A 10,642-nucleotide genomic window follows, 5' to 3' on the forward strand; every position below is an offset into this window, starting at 1 on the left:
CACTGTCATATATAGGAAGGAAAGCACTAGGTGTTGCACAAGATCTTGCTAAGTCTGTTTGTGTTTCCACTTGTGCATAATTGGATCCAAGTCATTAGCAGCACTGACTACAACTTTATGTACTTTGTACAAATGTCTTGTTCTGGCAGATCTCCTCTAAAAGCCACACAACAGCCAGCAGGATAACAGAACATGTTTGCCCTGTTACTGCTTCTCTCTGTTAGGTATGGCTTCACCTTTCACATAACAATCAACAACTTGCAAAGGTCAGGAGCCCTACTAAAAAAGAGGCAGCCCCCACAATGGAGTAGCTCTGAGTCCACTGGCCATTGCAGGGGCCAGTGTTGCCTTGCTCATGACCTGCACTGCATTACAAGTGAGAAGCACCCTTGCCTCTGCACTTGCTGAAGGGCTTCCTGCTAGGGTTGCCAGGTCTGGGTTGGGAAATACCTGGATATTTTTGGGGTGGAGCCTGAGGAGGGCAGGGTCTGGGGAGGGGAGGGACTTTAATGCCATAAAATCCAATGTCCAAAGTGGCCATTTTCTTCAGGTGAATTGATCTCTATCGGTTGGAGTCGGAGATCAGTTGTAATAGCAGGAGATCTCCAGCTAGTACTGGGTGGTTGGCAACCCTACTTCCAGCAAAGAGTCAATAACAAGACCGACAGGGTAGGCTTAGGTCCTCAGTGCAGGTGGTAATGAGCAAGTGATTGGGAGAACAGAGCCACCAAAGCGCTCTTTCAGTTCCTGGCCTCATCAACCTTCCTGCTGGAGTTGCTCATATTTTCAGATTCATCAGTTATGGAGATATTTATATGATGCTCTCTCCATCCCCTGTAGGAAGATGCAGCAGAATTCTGTCTGCATTATGTGGGTTGGATCCAGACTCAATTTTCTGCTAATTAAAAAGGAGGTATAATTTCTACCAGTTTCTGCTGCAGACCCCCAGTTTTTTCTTCATGCAATTTTTGAGGGTCCCCTGTCCCCCAGGAACAGCATTTCAGGGAGATCAATGGGCTGCAGTGGGAGGGGGAGAGGTAGTAAAGTTCTATTCCACAGGCGGAAGTGCCTTCCATTAATGTTTGTGCCACTCTGTATTAGGGTTGCCAACTGCCAGGTAGTAGCAGGAGATCTCCTGCTAATTCAACTGATCTCCAGCCGATAGAGATCAGATCACCTGGAGAAAAACGGCCGCTTTGGAAATTGAACTCTATGGCATTGAAGTCCCTCCCCTCCATAAACTCCGCCCTCTTCAGGCTCCGCCCCTAAAATCTCCCATTGGTTGTGAAGAGGGACCTGGCAACCCTACTCTGTATGGTGAGGTAGTGATCCCGCAAGCAGAGCCATTGAGTATTGGGATGAAGTGTCTGCTGCTTTCCTAAAAAGCTGACTGTACTCTCTGTTGCCTCAAATATTACAGGAAGCCATTGAAGCTACATTAAAGCATGTCACTTCCTGTGTTATTGCAGCTGCCTGTGTACATCTCTAAGATGTGTTTTGAGCTCCATGAACTTTGTTTCAATGTGTACTACTGAGTTGAACAATTAGATACATCTGGCTCTTTTGTAGTCATCCACATCTGTGAAAGCACTAGGCACCCGAGGGCACTATTAAATGAATATTTTTTTCTCAATAAAGATGCTGACAGAAACAAAAAAAAGGTATTTAAATTTATAACCTCGTTCCAGTGTTTACTGTTTAGAAGTGTTCGTTTAAAAGTTCAGTTCTGAATCTCTGTTTAGGGTTGCCAAGATGCTGGGATTGGCAATTGCCCGCCAGTCCACCAGGCTCCTTGGAGTGGCCCATCGTGATGCTGTGCTTCCAAGGTAAACCTGGAAGTGACATAATTGCGTCTTGCATGGCCACACATGTGGGATCACCGCCTGAGCCCCGCCCCAAAACCTCCCACTGGTGGAGAGGAGGGACAAGGCAATGTACCTCTATTTCTTGAAATGATGCTCTCTAAGGAACAATGAACCAACACCCACCTAATTAAATTCCTTTTACTATCTGCTTGCTGACTTTACTTAGTCAACCAATCAAAACAGTTTCCTGTTTGGGGCCTTCACTGGAGTTAACAACCTTAAGGTGGGGCCTGGAGACCTCCTGTAGGGTTGCCAGCTCCAGGTTGGGAAATACCTGGAGATTTTTGGGGTGGAGCCTGAGGAGGATGGGGTTTGGGGAGGGGAGGGACTTCAATGCTACAGAGTCCAATTGCCAAAGCAGCCATTTTCTCCAGGTGAACTGATCTCTATCGGCTGGAGATCAGTTGCAATAGAGGGAGATCTCCAGCTACTACCTGGAGGTTGGCAACCCTATGGCATTGCTACTAGTTTACAGTCTACATGGCAGCTTTGGAGCGTGGAATCTTTGGCACCACATCCCTGCTGAGCTCCCTTCCCTCCCCAAACTCCACCCTCTCCAAGCACCATTCCCAAATCTCCAGGAATTTCTCAAGCCAGGGTTGGCAGTGTTATCCTACACTGAGATCCTCAGCAGCGGCTTCTTTCCAAACAAATTAGCCAAATGAAATCTTTTTTCAGAGCTCAGGTCTAATTAGCTCACTTTACTGTAAGGATTCCATTTCCCTACAACCCATTAAAATCCACTACAAACCCTTTTAGTAACCATGAATCCTCCCTAGGCATGCACTACAAAAGTAATGAGCTTAAAACATTCCTTTTGACTGTTTTGTAATGGCTCTATTAAAAAGCAGCATCTGTTTCAATCTCTGGTACATGTAAATCAGCAAATGTTCAGTTCCTCCTTTTCTTCTAGCTGTCTTCTCCAGTTATCCCACACAGCACTTTCCCAAGAAGACCTGCATGATCGCCCATCTTTATTTTTTAAAATAAATTTCTCTTTGGTTCTTGTGGGTTATCCGGGCTGTGTAACCGTGGCCTTGGTATTTTCTTTCCTGACGTTTCCCCAGCAGGCATCTTCAGAGGAGTAACACTGAAGGACAGTGACTCTCAGTGTCAAGTGTGTAGGAAGAGTAATATATAGTCAGAAAGGGGTTGGGTTGAGCTGAATCATTGTCCTGCAAAAAGTATCAAAGGTAATGTGCTAATCATTGTCCTGTAAGTATCAAGATAATGTGCTAATGAGGGTGTGGTATGTTAATATGGAACCATTGTATCCTGAAGTGATCTGTTAATGTGTGAAATCCAATTTCACCGTGATCTGTTAATGTGTGAAATCCAATTTCACACATTAATAGATCACTTCAGGATACAATGGTTCCATATTAATATACCACACCCTCATTAGCACATTATCTTGATACTTACAGGACAATGATTAGCACATTACCTTTAATACTTTTTGCAGGACAATGATTCAGCTCAACCCAACCCCTTTCTGACTATATATTACACTTCCTACACACTTGACACTGAGAGTCACTGTCCTTCAGTGTTACTCCTCTGAAGATGCCGGCCACAGCTGCTGGCGAAACGTCAGGAAAGAAAATACCGAGGCCACAGTTACACAGCCCGGATAACCCACAAGAACCAATGAACTCTGACCGTGAAAGCCTTCGACAATAAATTTCTCTTGTTCTCTTATGAACAACACAATTGCTCACATCATGGAGACCAAATGGAAGGCCAAATATCTTGATTAATTACTCTTTGCTAGTAATTTTATATATTTCCCGCACAAGAAACATATTGGCTCAATTCAGATAAATATGAAATCATATTTTATTTTTACTGTGATTAGTTTGTGAAACCAGGATTTGGCTCACAGACAATTACTCAAATCTTGCTTTGCATGAACAAATATTCATTTCAATGCCTTCACTCTGGCCAGGTATCTCTGTAGCTGCAGACTGTGTAAAGGTATTGCTGGGTTACAAGAAAGCATTAATTCACATTTGTATACCAGATGGAACCATATTCATGGATACAGAGTGTTTCCATGAAACTTTCCATTCATGGAACACAACCTTCTCATCTCCACCCTCCTACTGCAGCCCAAAATGCCCCCTGGCAGCAGCATTTCAGGTGGCATTTTGGGTTGCAATGGGAAAGGAGAAGAAGACGTTGATCCATCCATGAAAACACTCTGCTGGACCCAAGCTAATGTGAGGACTCACTATGATTAAGAAATCACCTTCAAACCATGGTTTCAGATACTGGTTTGGCAGATCCTAACTAACCCTGAGAATGACCCACATTCAGAAATCACTCTAACAAAATCATATTTTTGTTTTTATGTCTGAACTGAGTCCTTGGCTATATTGGCTATTCACTCTTCATATTCAGAGCAACATACAGCTAATGATACCCACATTTGAAACCCTTCAATTTCATCTGAGAAGTAACATCCACCCTGTCCAATTCATAGAACAAAAGGGCTCTTCTTCTTCTTCTTCTTCTTCTTCTTCTTCTTCTTCTTCTTCTTCTTCTTCTTCTTCTTCTTCTTCTTCTTCTTCTTCCAACTTTGTTTGATTCCTATTCTCTTCCTCTGTCATGCATTTTGGCTTAATTTCTTGGAATTCTGGGTAAAATTCACCCAGCAAAGGTTTTTGAAACGCAATACTCTAAATCAATAGTTGAAGATGTTCAACTCTTCTGTATGAGAACATTCATTTTGTATCTTGAAAGCTATCATTGTCAGCATTTGTTTTTAATACATCACAAAGCCTTCTATCAGTGAGAATATCCCCAGAGTCCAGATGTATGCTGTATTTTGTGAAGCCACAAATTTTCATTAAAAGTGGTTGGTCAATTCTGGATACGGATTTTAAACATCTATAAAAAATATCCTTTTGGTTCAAGTCTTACATATCTGCACTGAGCAAATAGCTTAATATACAGATCAACACTATGACATATCATTGTTTTCCCCAGATGAGAAATGAAAATCAAAAGCCTCTGACACCAGCTCTGCAGAACTGATCCGAGAGTATCAGCTTAGTTTTAAATCTTATCCGGATGCATTACTGTGGCAATGATAGATTTCCTTCTTCTTCAGCAAGCAATATAAATATATCCGTTTACAAGTGTGTTGCTTCATCCATCAAGGTTGCATGGGACAAGCTACATTTAGTAGGTAAGCGTGGCATCCCAGAAAACGATAAAAATGAATAATGCTTTCAGCCCCAGTTATGCTAATTTCAAGCTATGTGCGGTAAGTGCTTATGCCTACTATTTAAGGTAATGCTTCTCTGAAGAAAGTTCTGGCTACATAGTTAACATGTGGTTATTAAGATTGCATAGAGTAAAATAAACAAAACCAACATGGGTTTTGTGACGTATAGGGGCTTGCTGTTTCCAAAAGACATTGAAGGTCAGGTTTAAATGATGCTCCAATAAAAGGCAGCTCCATTACTGCATTGGACCTGAGCCAGGTCATAAACAGCCATGCAGAAAACTTCTGTATGCATGTGGAGGATGAGAGGGTTTCTAAATGCCCTAATAATTCAGTCCAAAGCAGAGTTACATTCTTCTAAATCCATGGGTTTAGTCAATAGGCTTGGAAAGCTGTAATTCTGTTTAGGATTGCACTAAAAATGACTTTGCCCCATGCCTTGTATGACGCACCCCCCTTTCAACCTCTTCAATATCCCACTCTCTCAGCCCGACTGTATATGCTGAGGGAAAAGCGTTGGCCTGAGTATATTTGTGAGGAGATTATTTTCCTTCTTCTCCAGTCCCACACCAGTATTTACCTCAGAGAGAAATATGACACAAGAGGCTTTTTAACTTAAACAGACAAAACAGGGAAATTTATTGAACAGAACTCACAGAGATTGATTTTCAAGGAAAAGGCAGAATTGGAGGGAAAACTCAAAGTCAGATTTATCTTCATAAGATTACTTCAGATTAATTAAACTAACAGCATATCAGAAAAACAGAGATACAATAAGATTGGATGCGGTATAGTCACATACAATAAGTAAAATAGAGAATTTCATAAATAAGGGCGGGAAAGAGGAATGTGTTGCACTCAGGATGTAATGATGAATATGAAGACATAGAAATAAGCTGTAGCATGGGAGACTTGATCTTATTTTATTATGTGTGTGTGTGTATATATATATATAGTATTTTAAATTATGAAGACTGTCAGTAATTCTTCTTTTTTTAGTTGTTATTGTCATTGGTTTTTTTCTAATAAAATCATTTTTTAAAAAAAGATTACTTCAGAGAGATAGCTTAGATGTTTTCTTCACTCAAGTTCCTTCAGTTCTTAGTTTTTCACGCTTACTCAGATTCAGACTCTCGGGCTCTGTCCCCAGCCTAGCTCACAGGAGCGAAGGAAGTCTGAGTTCCTTTCCCTCCTCAGAGAACTCACAGAGGTTTGGGGAAGTATCCAAAATCCCTCTTCCAGTCCTCTCTGACTACCCCACACCAGTGGCTGTAATCCTCCACACCTGCCTGCTACCGGAATAGCTCTGCCTCAGACTCAGAGACTAATTCCCCTTTGTGACTTGAGAATGGGCCCTCTCTAACCCAATTCTCACTCCTATCACTCCCACAGGTTGTGTGTGTCAATAGCTTCGGCTCTCAGGTTCACAGAGCACAGTCTCGCTTCTTCTCCGTCTCCTCACCCAGCTCTGAATGCCTTCTCTCTCTCAGAGCTCAGAGTGCCAGCTCTCTGGTTCTGCCCACTCTTGGTCTGTCTGCTCTTGCTGCAGATTAACCCCTTATCCATCACACCTTGTATTACCCAACAAGCCTTTCTTAAAACTTTAGGGATCTTCAGGACAATCACTAAGTATCACAGAAAAAGCTGCAATGAGAAAAAGGCATTAGGGAAGTCCCAGCATAGATACAGCGGTTCTTATTCCTGGCCAAAACCACATAGTAAAGAGGCAGTAATAAATAATATCTGCTTTTATAATATGTGCCTGTTATGTTTGTGAATATTCCATAGTATAATCCAGACCAGTATTTCTGAATGCCTACTGTAATCCTTCACATCAGTGATCGTTAATCTTAGATAAATTGCAGATATGTGGCACAGTGACAGAGAGGACGGTCTGTGATCTGAGAGGTTGCCTGGTGGTGCAAATCTCATATCCTTTTATGAACTCTCCAGGTGACCTTAGACAAGCCACCATCTCTTTGCCCACTTCCCTCATCTTTATTATTAATACCATCCTATTTTATAGGAATGTATCTTGTAAATAGGGTTACCAACCTCCAGGTGGTGGCTGATCTCCAGCCGACAGAGATCAGTTCCCCTGGAGAAAAAGGCTGCTTTGGCAATTGGATTCTATGGAAATTGGATTCTATGGTATTTCCCAACCCCGATCTAGCCACCTTATTTGTAAATCTTACAAGAGAGTATATATGAAACGAAGAACATTAAGAAGAGCCCTGCTGGATCAGACTTCTCTGGTCTATCTAGTTCAGCACCTGTTCCATACAGTGGTCAGCCAGTAGCTGTGGAGAGCCAAAAATCAGGGCATAGAGACCAAGGCTTCCTACAACTGGTATTCAGAGGTTTGCTGCTTTTGACTATGGAGGTTTGCTTTAGTCACCATGGTATAAGCTCTTTGAACACTGAAAGCTGTCTTTGAACACAAAATATAACAACTGTAGTCTTGCTTGTTTGTTTTATTGCAGAACATGGATCTTAGGAATGGTAACCTAGCAATGCCTACCATTACATGCCCTTTTGTTTCATAACACACATTTAGTTCAGCAGCCTTGCTCAAAGTACAGAAGGAGGTTTTAAAATTGATGGACGTATTGCTGTTTGGTTTTTATAAAAAGCAATTGAAGAAAGAAAACATTGTCTTGGGAAAAGTTGAAAAAGCAAAAATATAACTGAAAAGGGCTTTCAAGCTCAGAATGCATCAAATCGCTTTTGAGACATAAAATAGTATTCCATAGCCCTTTTGAATATTTCCCTCTTTTTTCTGTCATGCAGTAGCACAGCTCTCCCATCTCTGTTCTGAAAAAGGATTTTCATGTTACTCTGTTTTCATCATGAGCCTCGTATATATGACCAGTGCACATGTAGACTGACCATGGCTGGAGGAATACCGAGCATGAGCATGCCAGCCCTGTCCCCCCTCCATGCAATTGCTGAGATCTGCATGGAGGGAATGTGCAGCTGAAGTGTCTGTGAATATACTCCCCCCCAGTGATCAGCGATGCTGCTTTCTGAACACGGCTGCTCATGGGGAGGGAGCATACTTGTGGACACTTCCTTCATGCGTTTGCTCCATACAGATGACTCAGCGATCATGCAGAGGTGGAATAGGGCCAGCATGTTTGTCCCTGCTGTTCTTCTCTGCATGCTCAGTCAGCCCATGGATGAGTCATCTGTAGATGGTCTACAGATTAGGTCTAACCAAGCTGCCAAAGAAACTACAACTGTGACCAAAATAAACAAAGAATGGCAATGTACTTTAAAAGTTATTTCATTGTTCTCCCACCATTCCTCCAAGCTCTTTAAGGTAGCTTTTGTTCCAGGAAACCTGACAGAATGGGAACAAACTTTTATTCCTGTGCTTTTGTCCAGCAAAAAGGGACATGACTAGTTAATCTGATGGGGAGGTTGAAAAACAAAACAGAAACCTAGCTGCAAAGATGGACAATGGCTCGCCTATCACAAAAAAACAATACAGAACAGAATAGGAGAAGAAATAAAGAGAAAATAGTTAAATGAAGGGAGACAGCAGAGACATCCATAGAATCATAGAGTTGGTAGGGGGCATACAGGCCATCTAGTTCAACCCCCTGCTCAATGCAGGATCAGACTGAAAGCGTCCCTGACAAGTGTTCGTCCAACCCAGTTTGCCAGGGGTACAACTTAAATAAATAATGAAACTGCTGCTTGAAGACAGTGAGGGGGAGCTCACCACCTCTCTAGACAGCCAATTCCACTGCTGAACAATTCTTATGGGGGGGGGGAATTCCTAATATCCAGCCAGTACCTTTCTGCCTGTAATTTAAACCCATTATTGTGAGTCCTATCCTCTGCTGACAACAGGAACAAATCCATACCCTCCTCTAAGCAACAGTCCTTCAAATACTTAAACACAGCAATCATGTCCCCCCTCAATCTCCTCTTCTCCAAACTGAACATTCCCAGGTCTCTCAGCCTTTCCTCATGAGGCTTGGTCTCCAGGCCCCTGATCATCCTTGTTGCTCTCCTCAGCAACCACTCCATTCTGTTCACATCCTTTTTGAAGTGAGGCCTCCAGAACTGCACACAGTACTCCAGGTGCAATCTGACCAATGTGGTGTACAGCTGGACTATAACATCCTGCAATTTGGATGTTATGCCTCTGTTGATACACCCCAAGATTGCATTATCCTTTTTTGCCGCTGCATGACACTGGCTGTTCATGTTTAGCTTATGGTCCACCTGTACTCAAAATCTTGTTCGCACATACTGCTACCCAAAGTATATCTCCCATCCAGCGTGCATATTTCTCATTTTTGTTACCCAGATGTAGAACTATGCACTTATTCATGTTGAATTGCATCTTGCTCACATCCGCCAACTTTTCTGGTGACATAATTTCACAGATGAGAAGTTCTAGGGGCCCGAGGAGCTTGGCAGCCCAGGGCAGACTCCGGTTTGGGGAAAGGAAACTGAGGCTGAGAGGCAGAGCCTTAACTAGCCATATCATGAGACCCTGGCTCCTCTCCACATTGTTACAGCATATTTCTATGCAGGCGTGGTCTTAGTAACTCACTTGCCTTGAAAGCCCAATGTGGTTGCCATAAGTCAGCTGCAACTTGATGGCACTTTACACACACACCGTAGGTGATGTGAAATAGCTCTTCCTGGGCCCATGGAGAGCCACTGCTGGTGCAAGTAGACAAGCAAATGTCTGACTAGGTAACAGGCAGCTTCATGTGTTCTCTCCCTCCTCTTATCCAGCCCACAGTATTCTGCTCATTTGTCTCTGCTTGTCAGAACAACCCAGTTAGAAGACTGGGGGGTATACTTAGGTCATGTTGTTCTTGGAGTTGCACATGGCTTGCCCCACCAGGCTCCTCAGACAATGTGTAAGCTTGGGGGTGAGCTTGGGCTAGGGTTGCCAACCTCCAGATACTAGCTGGAGATCTGCTATTACAACTGATCTCCAGCTGATAGAGATCAGTTCCCCTGGAGAAAATGGCCGCTTTGGCAATAGGACTCTATGGCATTGAAGCCCCTCCCCTCCCCAACATATCTTTCCAGAAACATTGATTTCCAGCTGATTTCAGTTGGGCCTACTTCTAAATAAAATTGTTTATGATCACTGTGTTAGGATTAGAAATGGCCAAACCAGTAACTTGAATTGCCAAACCAAGCTATTTCCATTCTCACACACCTCAAATTATAAAATAGTTGAGTTTATTCTACACCAGTTTTGACCCAAATTGCATCCAGCACACTCCCTGTGGCATCTGAGATCAGTTGTAATTCTGAGAACTCCAGGCATCATCGAGATGTTGCCAACCCTATATTCAAACTCACTGTTATGAAAATTTAAGTGCCCTTAAACTTTCTTAAGAGGGGACAGCAAAATTTCTAACAATTTCCCCTCCACAGTATCCCCTGAAATTATGTCCCTTGGGGCCAGTGAATCCTCAGGAACATTATAGTGGACTGTTGCTCTGCAGTGGCAGGAGGAATCAGCAGAAAATGCTATCGCTCTCTTAAGAAGTGCCCTTTAGAATGT

The sequence above is a fragment of the Euleptes europaea genome, chromosome 6 (assembly GCF_029931775.1).
Source record: "Euleptes europaea isolate rEulEur1 chromosome 6, rEulEur1.hap1, whole genome shotgun sequence".
NCBI classification, from domain to species: Eukaryota; Metazoa; Chordata; class Lepidosauria; order Squamata; family Sphaerodactylidae; genus Euleptes; species Euleptes europaea.